This window comes from Pinus tabuliformis, chromosome 1_2 (assembly GCF_031772625.1).
Source record: "Pinus tabuliformis cultivar Carrire ecotype Pingquan chromosome 1_2, CPIR1, whole genome shotgun sequence".
Classification (NCBI taxonomy): Eukaryota; Viridiplantae; Streptophyta; class Pinopsida; order Pinales; family Pinaceae; genus Pinus; species Pinus tabuliformis.
This window is the reverse complement of record NC_142298.1, coordinates 142866878-142886273: the sequence shown is the minus strand read 5'-3', so window position 1 is coordinate 142886273 and position 19396 is coordinate 142866878. Positions and strand designations below refer to the sequence as shown.

The 19396-nt window shown below is 39.2% G+C and overlaps 1 protein-coding gene across 1 annotated transcript in view; it reads left to right on the top strand.

Moving 5' to 3' along the window:
- The window catches only part of LOC149204925 (BTB/POZ domain-containing protein), a 96972-nt gene that overhangs the window by 69545 nt on the left and 8031 nt on the right, over positions 1 to 19396 (top strand). The gene's annotated exons all lie outside the window — the stretch shown is intronic.

The window sequence follows — 19396 nt, the reverse complement described above, 5'->3', positions numbered from 1 at the left end:
TCTTAAGTTGTACTTCACTGTGCACACTATGATTCACTGGCCCTTCAAAGTAGCTCTGAAACCATGTTGTTTTTCCACGATACTACTATCTAGGATAGAATCTTAAATCATTGACGCTACCAAACCAAGTATCACAACAAGTCTACTTTGCACAACGGAATATAAACAACCATAAATCTACTAGTGCACAAAATATACACAACGTTTTTCAAAATATGTACAACCCAACTTTGTTATATTAATCCAACTGAATAATACAATAGCCTAGGGCTCACATACCAGGGACAACAACCCTCAAATATCCACTAGTACAAGAATACAAAATACAAGATATGTTGATGGTCTAGCTGATGTAGTGCACGATCATAGCTTCTTTGTCGTATCCTGTACACTACGGGTCCTTTGCTTTTGTTCTGCAACACTGCCTATATCAATGCACCAACTCCTTTAGGCCCCTTAACTCGGTCTCCACAACTTGCCCTCTAGCTGATCATAAGTCCATCTATCATCAAAACATAGGGTCTTTTCTGAATTCAAGCTTCTGTGATCCATATTACATTAAGAAGAGTCTTTTCGGTAGAAATCACATAGGAGAAAATTTTGCCAATGCGTTTCGAACTAGCTAGTGTGGTTCATCATCAGGACCAGATGAAGATGCAGATCATGGCACAAGCTTAAATAGAGGGCGATGTAGAGACCAAAAGATCATATAACGGCTAGTTTATGAAAATTAATATTTTAATAATGATTATTAAGATCAAATAATATTCCTATAACGACTAGTTTAAGAATAATAATAATAATAATAATAATATTAATATTAATTAAGAAAGATCGAAAAACGTAAACATTAATAAGAAACAAACAATCCAAGTCAACCAAATACATGGAACAGAGTCAAAAAATAAAATAAATAGATAAATAAATAAATAAAATAAAATAAAATAAAATAAATAAATAGGAGTCAAGACCTGATTAATGAGTCAAGATCCTATAACAAAAATAATAATTAAAGGAGACTAAAATTAAAACAAAGCAATCAAAAGGGAGGGTAAAATTATTATTATTATTATTATTTTTTATTTTTACTTTTTTTAATGGCTAGTTTAACAATATTTTAATAATGACTATTAAGATCAAATAATATTCCTATAACGGTTAGTTTAAGAATAATAATATTATAATTTATAATAATTATATATTAAGAAAGAACGAAAAATGTAAACATTAATAAGAAACAAACAATCCAAGTCAACCAAAGATAGGGAATAGAGTATATATATATATATATATATATATTAAGAAAGAACAAAAGACGTAAACACTAATAAGAAACAAACAATCCAAGTCAACCAAAGATAGGGAATAGAGTAAATATATATATAAAGAGGAGTCAAGACCTGATTAATGAGTCAAGATCCTATAACAAAAATAATAACTAAATGAGACTAAAATTAAAACAAAGCAATCAAAAGGGAGGGGATTTTTTTTTTAAAGGTGAGAAAATGGATCAAAAGAATATTAACAATAAATGCAAATACCTTATAGAAACAAAAAATTCATAAATAGAAATGTCAAACCTTCGTTCTTCAAGGTCAAAACACTTTGAGACTTCTACCCACTGCTGCTCCGCGGTTCTTTTGGGACTTTTCTTCCCACTATAGTCTTCCTGTGCTGCCCCAATGAAGACTAGCATAGGGCAGGAGGGTTGCCACCTATCATCATTGAATGTCTCTTCTCCAACAATGAACACGGGCTGTCAACCACTGCTCTTCTTGGCTGGCCAAACCTTGAGCTCCAACAAACTTGCCTCTCATAGCAGCCACCTTTGTCCATCAAGGTGCTGCACTTAGGCTTCTCTTGGTCCACTCTCCCGTTGCCCTCCAACAATCCATGAGCGTCCAATACCAATGTCCAATCTAGGACCTCATCCCTAACATCAAACTCAACTTTAACACATCACAATACAAATCTCTGCATTCTTCATGGGCTGGAGTAATACTGCTGTGACTTAGGTTGACTGGTTAGGGCAAGATGACAATCCACATCAACCCACTCAAACTCCTTCAAATTGCCTCCTAACAACTACGACCTAGCTTCCTTTACCTTTGCTCTTCCTCACTGTTGTTCAGGGCTAATTACTAGCCCTAAATCATCCTCACAACACCCTGTTCTAGGGAAGGTAAGGCCTACGGCCTACCTGTTCTTCCTTCTAGGGATGCGGCCTCATGAAACAGGGGTAAATCATTCCAAAGCCATACTAAACTCCTCCCCAAATCTTCCCAAAAAATGCGCCTGCCTTCTACTGCTCTTTTGGACCTGCAAGAGACACAATAACCCACACAAATCTGCCCAAAATTTACCTCAGACTTCGCGGTTGTCCTCCTTCAGCTACTTGGACCTCAAACTAACTCAAACAAACCTCAATCCTTCATGCCTTGTCCTCTTCTTGAGCTCGGTTGCCTCAGGGATGTGTTTCACATGAGATGATGCACATGGATGCGAGAAAATGACTCCAAATCACCTTATATTTATACACAAATAAAAGGGCTTCATGTGGTGTGCTCCAACATGTCTTGTGGCACTCTAATACACCCAAGCCGACCTGCTCTAAATGCCACAAAACCGACTAGCTACACATAAAAATTCATATCTCCATTTCTAGAGCTCGGATTTGGGTGATTTTCGATGCCTATTTCTTCTCTCAAGGTCCTCTCTCATCTCAGATCATCACATGCCAAAATCTCCTTGTGGTTTTACACCCACAAGCTTGGGTGCAAAGCCCATGCCTTGGGTTCCAAGCCCACAAAGCACATTTGTGGCGCTCCAACCTCCAAGCCCCAAACCCTAGGGGTTGGAGTACCTCCCAAGCTACCAAATCTCAACAGTTCTGACCTCATATGGAGAAAGTAGAATTTTAGATCTCACTGTAAATTCAACAGACTTAACAGTGTTTAGGATTTCAGGATTGCAACATTTCCATTGGATTTTGTTAGTGTACGATGGTATGAAACTAGAATTTAATCAAGAGCACCAAGCCCTCTATGTACCTTGATGTTTGTGGCATTGGTTGTTGAACTCCTCTATCATAACCCTTGTAAAAATGTGCTCATCATCATACAAAATCTCAGTTTGACATGTGAAGCTTTTTCTATCTTATTTTAATGCTTAGAGGATGATATTGATGGTCGGGGTCCCAATTTAGCAATGATTCTGATGATATATAGGTATTTGTTGTAGCATGATTTTTATTTTTTGACACTATAGGCCATTTAGAGCATCTTTGTTGATGTATTTTTGGGTAAGAGATGTGTTGCATTAAGTGCTATTTTGGTTATATGCACTCTTGCTATATAAATTAGAGCTTTTGCATATTTGTGTATAAATGGTTGGGATTCATATGGTTGGACATGATTATATATGTTTTTCTTAAAAATTTGAATATTTTATGTATTTTTTGGTCGACTGATTTTTTCGTCCAATTTTCTTACTAGTTTCAGTCCTGTTTTGTCTGGTTACCGGTTCGGGGGATCTAATAGTATAGTAAATGGTTCAGTCCTAATAACATTGGCTGAGGATGGGCTGGCGTAGACTTTGGGTAGAAGTGAAGCTCTTGCTTGATTGGTCAAACGAGATTTGGTAATTGTGCCATCTTTGGGAATTTGAGATAGAAGAGCACTTCACTTTCCGTTGCCCCATCTATTATGAGAATTGAGGGCGGTACCATCATCTATTCAACAAGTTACAAACCTTGTCCAGTTTCTTTAGGTACCTTGACTTCCACACTGTCTAGCCATCCCCATAGACCAGTCTGAACTTGGATGATCATTTCCATACCAACTGTTGAAAAATGTAACTAGGTTCATTTTTCATAATTATCATTGTACTTGTATCACTGTATTTCATGTAAAAGCAAAAAGAAGAAAACAAAATTATTAATATTATTATTTCATTAGTCAAGCATGTTCTTCATGCTTCTAGGGTTTATTGAGTCAAAAGAAAATTTGTCATGAGTCAAAGTCCCATTTGGACTTTTTGTAAGAAAAATATTTGTTTCTTTTTTAATTTTTAATTTTACTTTATTTTGAGTCAAAAGAGTTAATTTGTCACCACAAGACCAAGTTGGCCCTGCCTAGACAAGTCGGCCTAGAAAAGGCACCTATTGGACCTCCTGGACAACTATAACTAGAAGAGACTTCGACCTCATTTGGTCTCTTAACACTCATTGATTTTTGTGCCAAATACAAGAATAATAGAGAAATCAAGGGAGATAAAATTCAAAGAAGAAAGAATTCAGTGGTTTTTTCTAATTCCTATTCACACGTGTGAAGGTGTCGGAGCAACTCTGCGAAGTTGTAGGTCTGAATTTATGTGTTTGACTAGATTTGTTGAGGTTTGACCAACATTGACTTTTGTTGACTTTGACTTGATTGTAGGAGTTTTGAAAGAGGGTTGACTTGGTCTATGTGGAGGTTTTGGTCTTGGTTTTTGGGTTTTGGATATCTCACTTTGATATGATTCTATAAGAAGAGAAGTTGTTTGGGTTTCCCCCCTAGTGGTGTTTTGCCCTGGCTTGGAGCCTACATCTTTGTGTTCTTTGTCTTTTGTGATCTTCATGTACTTTATATTTTGGTAATTGCTTGATGAAGAAGACATAATAAAAGTAATAAAAGCCAACAAACATTCACAAGTAATTATCAAGTAAGAGGAATCAACCCTAATCTACTAGCATATTGATTTCTCAACATGGTATTAGAGCTAAGGTGAAGGAGGATAGCTTGAGGATCACATTTTGTTGGCATTCTTGTTTGAAGACATTCTTGAAGCAACTATCTTCTCTCTCCCTCTCCAATGGCAAGATACATGAAGGAAGGTCTCAAGACTCTTAGGAGTCTCCTTGAATCTATCAAAAGTTGCATCATCAAGTTCATCTCCAAGCTATCTAGAGAAGTCATGGATGGAAGTCTTTATTCCACTCTTACAGGTTCATTTGAAGATGATAATACATGGGTAATCGACAGTGGGATAATACATGGGTAATCGACAGTGGAGCTTCAAGGCACATGACAGGGGAACGTGGTCAACTCAAAACTTTATCAAAAGGAAACTCTTCTCACTCAGTGGAACTTGGAGACAAGAATAGCTACTTAGTCAAAGGGATTGGATCTACCTCCTTGGAGTTGGAATTTGGTGGGAATATTCATCTCAACAATATCCTCTATGTCCCAGGTTTGAAAAAGAACTTACTTTCTATTTCTTGCTTAGAAGATAAAGGTGATATGGTGGCATTTGTTGATGGAAAAGTTATTTTTTGGGCTAAGGGATCTAGTATTGAAAATGCAAAGACTATTGGGATTTGTGAGGGGAGGTTGTATAGACTTCTAAGTCCTCCTCAAGCTCTAGTACATTTAGACATCAACCCTTGTGAATTATGGCATAGAAGGTATGGTCATATCCATTACAAGATATTGCCATCATTGAATCAAATGGTTACTAGTATACCTCAATTGAAAGAAGAGCATGAAGGAGTCTGTAAGGGATGTGCCCTTGGCAAGAATGTGAAGAAACCTTTTGCTAGTAGTGACACAAGATCCAAGGAAATTTTGGATCTCATACACTCCGATGTTTGTGGACCTATGGCAGAGAAGTCACTTGGTGGTCATCAATACTATGTAACATTTATTGATGATCACTCCAAAAAGACTTAGATATACCTCCTAAAGTCTAAGGATGAAGTATTCGAGAAGTTCCAAGAGTTAAAGGCAAAAGTAGAAAATTTGACAGAAAAGAAGATCAAAACCCTAAGATCAGATAATGGTGGAGAATATACTTCTAGAGAACTTGTGGCTTTTTGCAAAGAAGCAGGAATTAAGAGGGAGCTGATAGTTCCCTACAATCCTCAACAGAATGGTGTGGCTGAAAGGAAGAACCGATCTATTGAAGAATGTGTTAGAGCCATGCTACATGACCAAGACCTTCCCAAGTTCTTATGGGGAGAAGCTTTTGTAACAACAATCTATATACAAAATCGAAGTCCTCACAAAATTCTTGATGACATGACCCCAGAAGAAGCATTCATAGGAAAGAAGCCAAATGTTGATCATCTCAAATTTTTGGATGTCCTGTATACATTCACATTCCCAAGGACAAAAGGAAGAAGTTGGACCCATCTTTGTGGGATATAGTACCTCATCAAAAGCATATAGAGTTTATATCAAGGAAGAATGTTGCATTGAAGTAAGCAGAGATGTCATTTTTGATGAAAGCATTGCATACAAGAAGTCCAAGGATATTCCCATTGATTTTGATGAAGAAGAAGAACCTATCTTTACAAATGAAGAAGTTTCAAGGCAAGACAATCTTTCGGAACCTACAACTAATCATGAAGAAATTGAAGGACCAAGTGAACCTGTGCAGCCAGTCATCATTCAAAAACTCGAAAAAGGCCAACTTGGTTAAGATCAACTCTACAAGAAGCCGAAGGACATGCAACAACAAAAGGAACATTTAGAGAAAATAAGAAGCCTAAGAGATATTTAGTTTATGCAACGTTCATGACTAAACTCATTGAAGCAAAATCTACCACTTATGAAAAGGCAGTTGGACATCAAGAATGGAAGAATGCAATGCAAGAAAAGTACTAGTCTATAATGAAGAAATATGTTTGGGAAATTGTTCCTAGACCTAAAGACAAATTGGTTGTGACTTCCAAATGGGTGTACAAGATCAAGCATGCAGTTGATGGAAGTATTGACAAGTGTAAGGCAAAATTTGTGGCAAGAGGATTCTCGAAACAAGAAGGAATCAATTACGAAGAAACTTTCGCTCCAACAACCAAATATATAACCATTAGATCACTCATTTCTATTGTCGCTGCTATGGGATGGATGGAACAATCATCAAATGGATGTAAAAACCTTTTTGAATGGGACGATTGATGAAGAAATCTACATTGAGCAACCCTAGGGATTCAAAGTTCATGGTAGGGAAACACATGTTTGCAAGTTGAAGAAGTCTCTATATGGCTTGAAGCAAGCCCATAGAGCATGGTATGCTAGGATGGATGCATATCTACTAAGACTTGGTTTCGTCAAAAGTTCAATAGATCCTAATCTCTACATCAAGCTGGTAAAGAATGAACCTGTGATCATACTACTCTATGTGGATGACATACTAATAATAGGTGTGGAGTGACGTATTCAAGAATGCAAAAAGCAACTTGCAGCTGAATTTGATATGAAGGACCTTGGATTAATGCATTACTACTTGGGACCTAAGTTGCACTGAATGGATATGGGGTTTGAAACAGATACGGAAAGTTTTCAAAAAATCTGGATACGATACGACAGGAAACGACACGCGCGCACGCACACACACACACACATATACATATTTAAAAATTAAGAATTTCATATTACCATTCATATTTTAAAATGTAGATTAGATCTAAAGACTAAAAATACATAATCAATTATTATCTATGATCTATCATGATTTATCATCATCAATTGAGCATAAACATTGTCATCATCGTTAATGATTATTATAAGATTCACGATTCAACATATCATCAAGTTTTTGTTTCAAATTCCAATCATCAAGTTATCAACATGACAAGTTACAACATCATTACCAAAATTAATAATGCATACTACATAGTACAAAGTACAAAATGAACTATGACTGGCAGTCTACTATCATTATTCATAATTCATATGGTTGTTCAAAAGTTTAAAAGTTAAAACAACATCATAAATTACATTTACATATCATCAAATATGTCTTCATTCATGTCACTAAGAAGTTCCACATCCTCTCCAGAAGTGGGACTGGGAACATTGTTGCCATTTCCACTTGAAGATCCACCTATTGGTGACTCCACATCAAACAAAGTCATATGAGACATGGCATTCAATGTCATATCCAAGACAGGCAACTCTGGTTCCATGTCCCATAATTTGGTGGCCCCAAATTTGTATTCATCTCTCTTGTGTGACAAAAGGCGAAGTTTTAAATGAACATACACTAGTTCCTCAGCCCTTCTTAGAGCCCATTCTGTTTCGCTTCACTGAATGGATGAAGCCGTATGTACTCCAGTTCCTTTCTGCTGAAGAGGAACTAGAAACTTGTGACAAGATCATGATGGCTAATTTTTGGATATGTGGAAGTACTCCACCATAGAAGTTCCACCAATCAATTGGACTTTATCTGGTCTTGTCCCACATACAATCAATATCACAACCCCAACCCTCTGATCCCACAAAATGAGAAAACTCTGCACGAATCCGAAGCCCAATTTCGGGATCTACAAAAAGCTTTCTAAAAGCATTTTAAATCCTTCTGCGACTTCTTGGTCTTTGTTTAGTGCGATTCTTTCTGGATCACTTAGCAACTCTGCAGCATAATATTTTGGCTTCATTGCATAGGCCAAAAGGTGCAATGGGGTGGTCATCTTGTTCCACCTTTTGGTCAATATATCTTTTACTTCTCTGTAAAATAATTCATGTGGGTCATTCTCCTTGGCATTTATAACCAACCTTATCTGCTCTGATGGAATCAATGCCCTCATATATCTCTCCCAAATTAGGCATATCTGTGTCAAACATACGGAGCAAATCCACCATTGGCTTAGTAAATGCCAAGAGGTACTCCACCCTATCCCACCATTCATCATCAACAACCAACCGTTTTACTTCTTGTGCTCCATCAGATTGGGATTGCCTCCATTGATTCTAAAGAGAACTACATAACATTGATTGTAATGCATCTTTCACCTGCATAACCCTTGTTAAGACTATGATTCTGAGAAGGAAATTGAGTCTCAACAACCTGCAGGTGCCAAATTGCCAATGTTTCAAATTTCAACAAATTAAAAACCATAGTTTGATTAAATAACTATTATGATTCACGAATCATGACATTTGAGAATCCAATTTAGATATTTGAATTTAGAGTCAGAAATTAGAATTTATGAAATAAACTTGAAAGTATAGGTACCTTAAGGAGCTCCAAATTCGCAAATTTCCTGTAGATGCCTTGGAACATGTGGTGGTTTGTGATAAAGGCTTGAATTTCTTTTGCCTCTTCAAAAATAACTCGAATCCACTCAATTTGCTTCCCCATCTTGCTCAACATGAGGTTCAATGAATGTACAACACAAGGGGTCCAAAAAATGTGCTGATATTTGCCGTCAATAATTAGGCCTGCTGCTCTACACACCGTTGCATTGTCAGTTATTACCTGGACAACATTTTTAGGCCCCACCAATTCAATTGCTTCAATCAAGATGTCAACAATGAATTGAGAATCTTTCATCTGCCCTCATAATCCATTGCCTTCAAAAACATTGCCCCATGTGGGCTCTGAGCAATCACATTGATCAAAGGCCTATTTCTTTGATCTTTCCATCCATTAGAAATGATGGACACCCCGAAATGCGCCATGAATTACGAATGGGGCTTAATTTAGCTTCCAAACCTAACTTTTCAGCACTCAACATTGTGGTGCGTACCTTCTCATATCGAAGGCTCTTGAACCCTCTTGGGGTTTCATTCACTGCTTTTATCATCTTTGCTTAGTAAGGAGATCGCATAAGGTTAAAGGAAAGACCATTTGCATAAATGCATTGACCTATAGCTAGATTTGATATCTCTCGAGTGTCATTATTAAAACTCCTTTCAAGCGGTCCCAAATTAGACTGCTTTGAACAAACAATTCCATGAGAATGAAGTGGAGGCTTTGATGAAGATGCTCCCAACTTTGTTGGGTGTTTTAAATGGGAGGCAAGATTTGCCTCATTTGCTTTAGCATCTGCCTTGCCTTGTTTTTTATGATATTTTGCAAGTTTTGACTTGCTTAAACCATTTCCATCTATCCCATTCTCCTTAGGTGGGCCATTGCATATTCGAACTCCATTGCCTTTTAACCCAAGCAAATGTGCTTCAACCTGTGTGTATGATCCCTTATACTCCTTTTTACACCCACTGCAAACCCATTCTAATAATCCCCCTCGTTGGATCTTCCCAACAATAGTTACATATTTTCAAAGTGGTGACTTTGGATCAACTTTAGGCGTACATTCAATTTCATGTTCCACTTCCTCTGCCTCACGAATGGCTGAACTTGAAGTTGCCATGAATGATGATGATGATGTAAATGAAACTACAAAATAAAATTGACAAATATGTATTTCAAAAGTTCAAAACAAGTTACAAACTTAAAAATTAAAATATCTATCTCAAATCTCAAGAAAACCCTAGTAAAACTTTATTTCTATCATTATAAGAACTATCTCAAACATTGTCATGAGGTCATGGTAGAAAACATTATAAAATTTATTTTAAAATTATACTTGTACTTTCAACAAAGCAATCTCAAACAAAATTTCATTCCTAACAAATTCCAGGGACTGTACTTAGTTATGGGAATACCTTTAGGATGGCTTGGAATATCTAATAGTTGAATCTTGGTTGAGGGAGATGGAGAGAAGAATGATGAATGGTCACTTTCCTAGACTCGACAGAGCTATTGTGGAGGGTTACATACTATAAACACAAGTAACTGACATCTAAAGTAAAATTATCGAATCTAAAAGATTGTTGTAAGTGTTGTCTTGGTGATACTCTGGAAGCAATTTTCTTTTAAAGAAGAAAAGTATTTGGATCCCTTGTCTTTAAGGAATGGCACAATTGTTGAGTTAATATACGAAGCATCCCCCCACAGATTATATCTCTTGTCAGACTATGAGCAAAGTTCTAAGTGGCTAGAACACGATGATAAAAAGTTCATAATTGGTAGGTGTGGACCTCTCAAGTCACAACGAGAACATGTCTGCATAGTAAGTATGTGAATACATTTCATCCCTGACCTTTGCTATCTCAAAATCATAGCACTATAAAAGATTTTGGACTTCTAGTTGGTTAAGCTCATGGGAAAAAAACATTTTTTCCAAAAGTGGACTTCAGGAAAAATGCAGATTTTGGACTTCTAGTTGGTTAAGCTCATGGGAAAAAAACATTTTTTCCAAAAGTGGACTTCAGGAAAAATGCAGATTTTGGACTTCTAGTTGGTTAAGCTCATGGGAAAAAAACATTTTTTCCAAAAGTGGACTTCAGGAAAAATGCATTGATGTTTCCGTGAGATTTTGGAAAAGCTAATGGTTTGGCATCTTTTGATATTCTTAGCGGTCCCCTACATCAATATGGCATTTGACTAAGGCATGATCTTAAAATTAGTTTATCATCATAATTATATTAACTTGCATCAGTAGATAGTACATGATACTTTAAACTTTCATCAATTAGAGATGGAGTTAAGCATTTTTGAAGCGAAGGCTGGAATTTATCAGTGAATTATACAGAAAGCATTTACATGATTTTCTTTGGAAAGTTAGTAAAACAAAAAACATGTATTGTTTTCTCAGTGCTCAAGTAGTGAAGGCCTTAGTCATTTTAAACTAGTTTTGGAGGCAACCAAGACAAGGAGCATAATCACTCTCGCATGCATTCCAGAAAATGCTTCAAAAAAAGGTTTATTCCGTGAGTTGTTATTGCTAGAGCCAACATAAGGTCTTGATTTGTCTCTTGTCTAAGGTCTTGCAAATCTCGCAAAACTAATACAATTTTGGTTGTTGAAACTTCTTGATAAGCTATGCTCCCTTGCTGCGTACTTGAATTATCAACAATTCACTGCCAATCAGGGTGCATTTATTGAAAAAACTAGTGCAAAAAAGAGATCTTAACATTTTATCATTGTACAACGTGAATGAAAGTTGAAACACACGAAACATCTCGGTGGGCTACTGCAACAGTTCTGGGCACATAATAGTGATACCTGCAAAGTCTACAGACTGGCACAGTCGAGTCCTTTTTGCAGTCTGCGCAGTCGACTCTCAAGTCTCGATAGTTCAAGCGCAAAGCCTCACTCCAGTCTGCGGCTCACTGAACACAAACACTCGGCCGATGGCACTCCTCCAGCGAAAAGACAAACACTGAATTGGTTACTAAACTCGGGCGGCAGACAAATGTCAAACATTGAACAATCACTCGATGGCTCACTCCAATGATAATGTTTCACTCCTCCAGCGATAATGTTTCACTTTGGTGGTAGTCACGAATTTAACCTTTTAGGTTAGGTTCGATGGTCAAAGGAATGGTGGATCGAAAACCATAATGTCAAAATGACCGTTCCTGGCGGGCAAATTTCGCCAAATTTCGAGATACGTTTTTGGATTAGTGAAATATGTATCACGAAATCCAAAAATGTTTTGGAAATTTTTTGAAACGGGTCATTTTTCAACCAAAATGTCGGAAAAATGGCTGAAACAAAAAACTTCCCGTTTTCGAAAAAAAAAAAAAAAAAACCTCCACAAATATGTTTTGCTGACGTTTTTCCTGCGTTTTGTACATGGATCCGGATTTGAAACGGGATACGCCGTTTTTGGGGTTGGAGGTAGTCGTTTCCGGCAACTTAGCTTGGGACTAGAAGTTTGGCAGAAATTTGGTGAGATCTATCTTGGTCAAGGAAAATATGTGATCAAGATCTTGTAGAAGTTTGGTATGATGGATAGTAAACCTATTACAACTTCGATGATCACTAATTTGAAGAAGTTAAGGAATTTAGATTCAAGCCTTGTTGATCTTACATCTTACCGACAATTGATTGGCTCCTTGATGTACCCGGCAAACACTCCGTGAGACATATGTTTTGCAGTAAACATTCTTAGTCAATTTCAAATAGAGCGAAGGCATGATCATTGGATAATAGCTAAACATATTTTGAGATATATTTGTGGGACTATACATCACTATCTGAAATATGCTGGTAATGAGATACAATTATTGGGCTACACAGATTTAGATTGGGTAGGTGGTGATGCAAATGGAAAGAGTACTACAGGTGGATGTTTTAGTTTGGGATCCTCTATGATTTCATGGATGGGTAGGAAACAAGATACAGTTGCATTGAGTAGTGCTAAAGCAAAATATATAACAGCCAGTGAAGTTGGTCGAGAAGTTGTTTGGCTTCGAAAGTCAATTGTAGATCTGCTTGAAAGACCTTTGAATCCTACTATCATATGTTGTGACAAACAGAGTTGCATGAAGTTGACAAAGGACCCAGTGTTTCATGCTAGGACAAAGCACATCAATGACAAGTACCACTACATTCGAAGCTTGGCACATGTTGGGGTCATGAAGCTACAATACTTCTCCACAGACTAATAGGTAGCTGACATATTGACAAAGTCTCTGTTGATTTCTGGTAGCATCAGATGTGCTCTAAGTCTCAAATTTTGCAGGGAGGCTTGGGCATGTGTATTCCAAAGAACCCAAAAAGCGTTTTAGGAAATTCCACCCACAGACAATTTTATTAAAATAATTAATTATTTTTAATGGGACCCTAAGTCTAAACTTAGGAAATTAAAATAATTAATGGGTATTAATCTAACCGTGGGTGTAACTTCTAGAAGAAGACGAGGATCAAGCATAAATTATCTTAGCCATTGATTAGATTCTAATCTAGGCCGTTGAATGTCAATGAGGAGATTATTTAAGGAAGCTTGAGGGTCATTTGGAAAACATAGAGAGTTGATCAATCAGATCGAATTGTTGAAGCTAGAGGTAGCGCAATGGTTTGTGGTGAGATGGGTCACTATGCAACATAGTGTCCTCTCAGGAAGAAGGACAAAGTTGAGAAGCACGATTCGAAGGCTGCACCCGCGAAGATAGAGGAGGAGTTCGCCATGACAACGGAGATACCTCCAGGAGGGAGGTGGGTTGATTTGGAGCTGTAGTTCGAAAGAGCTACAGATGGGCATGATCCTTGAGGAGTCCACCTCTTGGATCAATACCTTGCTACGGGAGCCCAGATTAGAAGTAGCAGGATGGACCAGTGTCAGATGGAGCAGAGGAGTGTTGGAGAGACAAATGTAGTGGTTAGAACGTTAAGTCTGAGTAGCGTAGTGCAGAGTTGCAGCAATGCAGGGAGACACAATGCAGTAGCAGCAGCAGCGCAATGGCTTCAGAGGGATAGCATGGGACTAGCATCAGTCAGATCTTCAACATCGAGATGCATCTATGCTGAACACTTGTTCAGTAATTTGGGATGTTTTTCCCTTGCTAATGCAATAACAACAACAGTTTGCAGTGCAGGCGCAGTGGCAATGCCAACAACAACACGGATGCAGAAATTCAGAGGGAGTTGTAGTATGGATGCAGTGTTGATAGTGGCAGTGTCAACAACAGTACAGTTGCAGCAGCAACAACGCAGTAGTTGGTGGACAACATGTCAGACATCAGTAGCACAGAGGACGATGTTATGAAGTCAGGGTGATGCTTCAGTGGGAGGCATTGCTAGAGCACATTCCTCGCTAAGAGGGAGTGTTGATTTTTGGTAGCATCGGATGTGCTCTAAGTCTCAAATTTTGCAGGGAGGCTTGGGCACATGTATTCCAAAGAACCCAGAAAGTGTTTTGGGAAATTCCACTCGAAGACAGTTTTATTAAAATAATTAATTATTTTTAATGGGACCCTAAGTCTAAACTTAGGAAATTAAAATAATTAATGGGTATTAATCTAACTGTGGGTGTAACTTCTAGAAGAAGACGAGGATCAAGAAGAAATGATCTTAGCCATTGATTAGCTTCTAATTTGGGCTGTTGAATGTCAATGAGGACATTATTTAAGGAAGCCTGAGGGTCATTTGGAAAGCACAGAGAGAGTTGATCAGTTAGATCGAATTGCTGAAGCTAGAGGCAGTGCAGTGGTTTGTAGTGATCATGCAGAGAGGGGCAGAGGGAGTTTTGGCTGGAGGATCTTCTCTGGAACCAAGAATATTCAGCAGAGAGGTAGAGAGACACACAGAGGAGGTAGCGCAAAGGGCAGAGAGGGTGATGCAGAGCAAAGGAAGGGCACACGCACGCCCCACGCAAAAGTCTGAGTTTGCTGAGGAGGCTAACGTTTCTGAGTCGGGAGGGCTAGAAAAGGCTTATGAGGGCAAATTGATTCTCAGTTGAGCTGATGTAGGGCTTTAGAGGTCGACGCAGGACCCACGCAGGGGCAGCGCAGAAGTAGCCGGGGAGCTCGTTGGTTCAACTGCCTGATCAACCGAGACTTGCAGTGTAGAGTGAGGTAATCTCACCAGTTTCTTTTGCTAAGTGATTTTATCTATAACTAGATTGCCGAGAGGGCATCCAGAGATTGCATTTAGAATACTTCAGCTTAATAATAAAAATCCTCAGATTAGCTGCACCAGTTTTTCCACATTGGTTTTTTCCGGGGACGTTTGTCCAAAACCAACTGTGTCATTTGTGTTGTATCTCTCTATTGTTCGGTTTATTGTTTCGGCATATTATTTAATTGGTGTCGGCTGCAGTGTATGTATTTCGATGTTTGGCATATGAAACATGTTCATGTAAATCTAACAAGTAGGAGAAATATCATAAGTGTTGCAGTAGGAATTCCCGGGTTTAAGGAATTTTCGCATGGTATCAGAGCGTTGCTGGTGACTCAAGAAGAACAGTGCCAGAGAACCCAACACTGAGCAGAAAAGGAGATCGAAATAGCTGCAGGAGGCAGTAGTTCGAATCCCTAGAGGGATTGCGCTGTCCCAGCCGGGAGGGAAAATTTTTCGAGGCAATCTCTCTTTGAGTGAGTCGATAGAGAGGAAGGGCTTCCAGATTGAAATTTTTGCCATGATAGAGGGAGCAGCGCTGACCCTCAGCGTGAGGAAGAGGTGGTGGGACACAGTTTTTCTGCAGGTTGTTTTTGCTGGGCAGAAAGACGTCAGAAGAGAGGAGAAGCATAGTGAGGGAGTCTTTCCTCAGTAGACTTCCTGCCAAGAAGTCCGTTCTCTTATTGGCTAAGCAATAGCAGTAAGAGTAGAGAGGATCAGTTCAATATTTTCGTGGTAGAGATGGCAACTAGTGGGCTGAGAGATTAGGACAGGTTGGATGGAGCATCCAACTACGTCATCTGGAAGGCAAGAATGTCATTCCTTCTAGATGAGCATGCTCTCAAGACCTATGTCGACAACATGGTGGCTGAGCCTGTAGATCCAGATCTGCTGAAGAAGTACAAGGCAGAAATGGCGAAGGGAAAGAGAATGATCCTCGACGGAGTGAAGGATCATGTAGTTTGTCACATCGCTAGCAGAGGGACTACTAAGGAGATGTGGGATGCGTTGTCTACTTTGTATCAAGGATTTTCCGAGCCACGGAAGATGTACTTAGAGCAGAAACTGAGATCTGCAAAGATGCAGAAGGCGTAGCGCATAGATCTGTTCCTCACGAAGCTTCAGGAGGTTCGGGATGAGTTAGCAGCTGTGGGGTCTACACCAGTGTTGTGAAAAGCGCGATTAAATCGCGCTTTTTTGAAAAAATCGTGCTTTTTTCCCCGCGCCGATTTAATCGCGCTTCTTACACGAAAAAATCGGCTATTTTTTTTGCCGATTTTTTCCGGAAAAAGCGCGATTTTTTCCGAAAAAAGCTCGGGGTTGCCGGGACAGCACGGTTTTATAAATTTTTTTTTGGTTTTTCATTTGGTCATTTGGGTTTTTTCATGCAATTTTTTTTGAAAGAAACAAATAATTTTTGAGTGGGGCAGCTTAATGATCAAGTCTAGGCCCTAGTATGGATATGCTATTCATGGTTATGTTAAATTCTTAAAGTAAAAGTGACATTCTCCTTAATCTTCATTTTCATCCTTTTACTTAAATTTTTAACATTACCATGAAATGACTCAAGATGTTTGAGAGTGGTTCCAGCCTCATTGGATTTCATATGGAGAAAGTAGAATTTTAGATTTCATTTAAAATCCAGCAGACTTATCAGTTTTTCAGGATTTCAGGATTGGGAGATTGTAATCGGGCTACCCCTGCCACCAGTAGAGGACGTCGTCTACCTCCTATAGCTCCTACTTCTAGTTCTTTAGCTTCTAGAGCACATCAAACTCCACTGCCATCTCCACCAGCACAGGCACAAGCATCTACATCTAGAGGGAAAGGGAACGCTGTGGCATTTTCTCGCAAGAGGGGCAGAGGAAATCAATAGGATTAGACCTCATTTTATTGTATATGACATTATGACATGATGAGATACATTATCATATTTTTTGTTGATATTTTGAGGCTGAGTTGGGACTCAAGAGTCAGGGCTTACTATTCAGGATATGATTCAATGTTATGTGTGATTTTAGCGCTATAAATGATATTAAACATCTTATATATTATATTTTCTATCATATTTATGTGTCAATGTATTTATTTTATGTTGTAGATGGTTTAGATATTAAAAAAATTGAAAAAAAATGAATATTTTTGTACCAAACGATTTTTTCCCGCTTTTTTCCGATTTTTCCCGATTTTTCCGATTTTTTCCGATTCGTTCCCCGCACCGATTTAATCCCGCTCGTGCTTTTCACAACATTGGTCTACACCTCAAGGTTCCGAGATGGTGAGATTGGCCCTAAACTTAGTCTCAGAAGAGTGGCAAGTCTTTGTCTAAAGCATCCTAGGTAGGGCAACTTTGCCAGACTAGGATAGTATGTGGTCAGCTCTCAAGTAGGAAGAGCCGAGGATAGATCTAGTCAAGTGCAAGCTTGACGGAAGCAACAATAATTGGTCGAAGCCCAAGGAGGAGGATGAGAATGCAACCCTTACATTGAAGGGGCGCAGGAGCAATGAAGGCGGAAGAAGGACGTTTCGAAGATAAAATGCTTCCGGTGTGGTGAGATGGGTCACTATGCAACACATTGTACTCTTAGGAAGAAGGACAGATGAGAAGCACGATCTGAAGGCTGCATCCGCGAAGATTTTGGAGGAGTTTTCCATGATAGCCGAGATACCTCCAGGAGGGAGGTGGGGGCTGTAGTTCGAAAGAGCTACAAATGGGCAAGATCCTTAAGGAGACCACCTCTCAGATCAATACCTTGCTACGGGAGCCCAGATTAGAAGTAGCAGGATGGACTAGTGTCAGATGGAGCAGAGGAGTGTTGGAGCGACAAATTTAGTGCCTAGAACACTAAGTCTGAGTAGCGTAATGCAGATTTGCAACAGTGCAGGGAGGCACAGTGTAGTAGCAACAACAACGCAATGGCTTCAGAGGGATAGCATGGGACTAGCAGCAGTCAAATCTTCAGCATCGAGATGCATCTATGCTGAATACTTATTCAGTGATTTGGGATGTTTTTCCGTCGTTGATGCAGTAACAACAACAGTTTGCAGTGCAGGGGCAGTTGGCAGTGGCAATGCTAGCAGCAGCACGGATGCAGAAATGTAGAGGGAGCTGTAGTATGGATGTAATGTTGACATTAGCAGTGTCAGCAACAGTGCAGTTGCAGCATGAGCAATGCAGGAGTTGGTGGACAACATGTTAGACATCAATAGCGCTGAGGACGATGTTATGAAGTCAGGGTGATGCTTTAGTGGGGGGCATTGTTAGAGCACATTCCTCGCTAAGAGGGAGTGTTGATTTATGGTAGCATCGGATGTGCTCTAAGTCTCAAATTTTGCAGGGAGGCTTGGGCACATGTATTCCAAAGAACCCAGAAAGCGTTTTGGGAAATTCCACTCAGAGACAATTTTATTAAAATAATTAATTATTTTTAATGGGACCCTAAGTCTAAACTTAGGAAATTAAAATAATTAATGGGTATTAATCTAACTGTGGGTGTAACTTCTAGAAGAAGATGAGGATCAAGAAGAAATGATCTTAGCCATTGATTAGCTTCTAATCTGGGCCGTTGAATGTCAACGAGGAGATTATTTAAGGAAGCTTGAGGGTCATTTGGAAAACATAGAGAGAGTTGATCAATCCGATCGAATTGCTGAAGTTAGAGGCAGTGTAGTGGTTTGTAGTGATCACGCAGAGAGGGGCAGAGGGAGTTTTGGCTGGAGGATCTTCGTCGGAGCCAAGAATACTCAGCAGAGGTAGAGACACACACAGAGGAGGCAGCGTAGAGGGCAGAGAGGGTGACGCAGAGCCAGGAAGGGCTCACGCAGGCCCCACGCAGAGCAGCGCAGAGGCCTCCAACGCAGAAGTCTGAGTTTGCTGAGGAGGCTGACGTTTCTGAGCCGGGAGGGCTGGAAAAGGCTTATGAGGGCAAATCGATTCTCAGTTGAGTTGACGCAGGGCTTTAGAGGTTGATGCAGGGCCCACACAGGGGCAGCGCAGAAGTAGCCGGGGAACTCGTTGGTTCAGCTGCCGGATCAGTCGGGACTTGCAGTGTAGAGTGAGGTAATCTCACCAGTTTCTTCTGCTAAGTGATTTTCTCTGTAACTGGATTGCCGGGAGGGCATCCAGAGATTGTATTCATAAATACTTTAGCTAATTAATAAAAACCCTCAGATTTGTTGCACCAGTTTTCCCACATTGGTTTTTTCCAAGGACATTTGTCCAAAA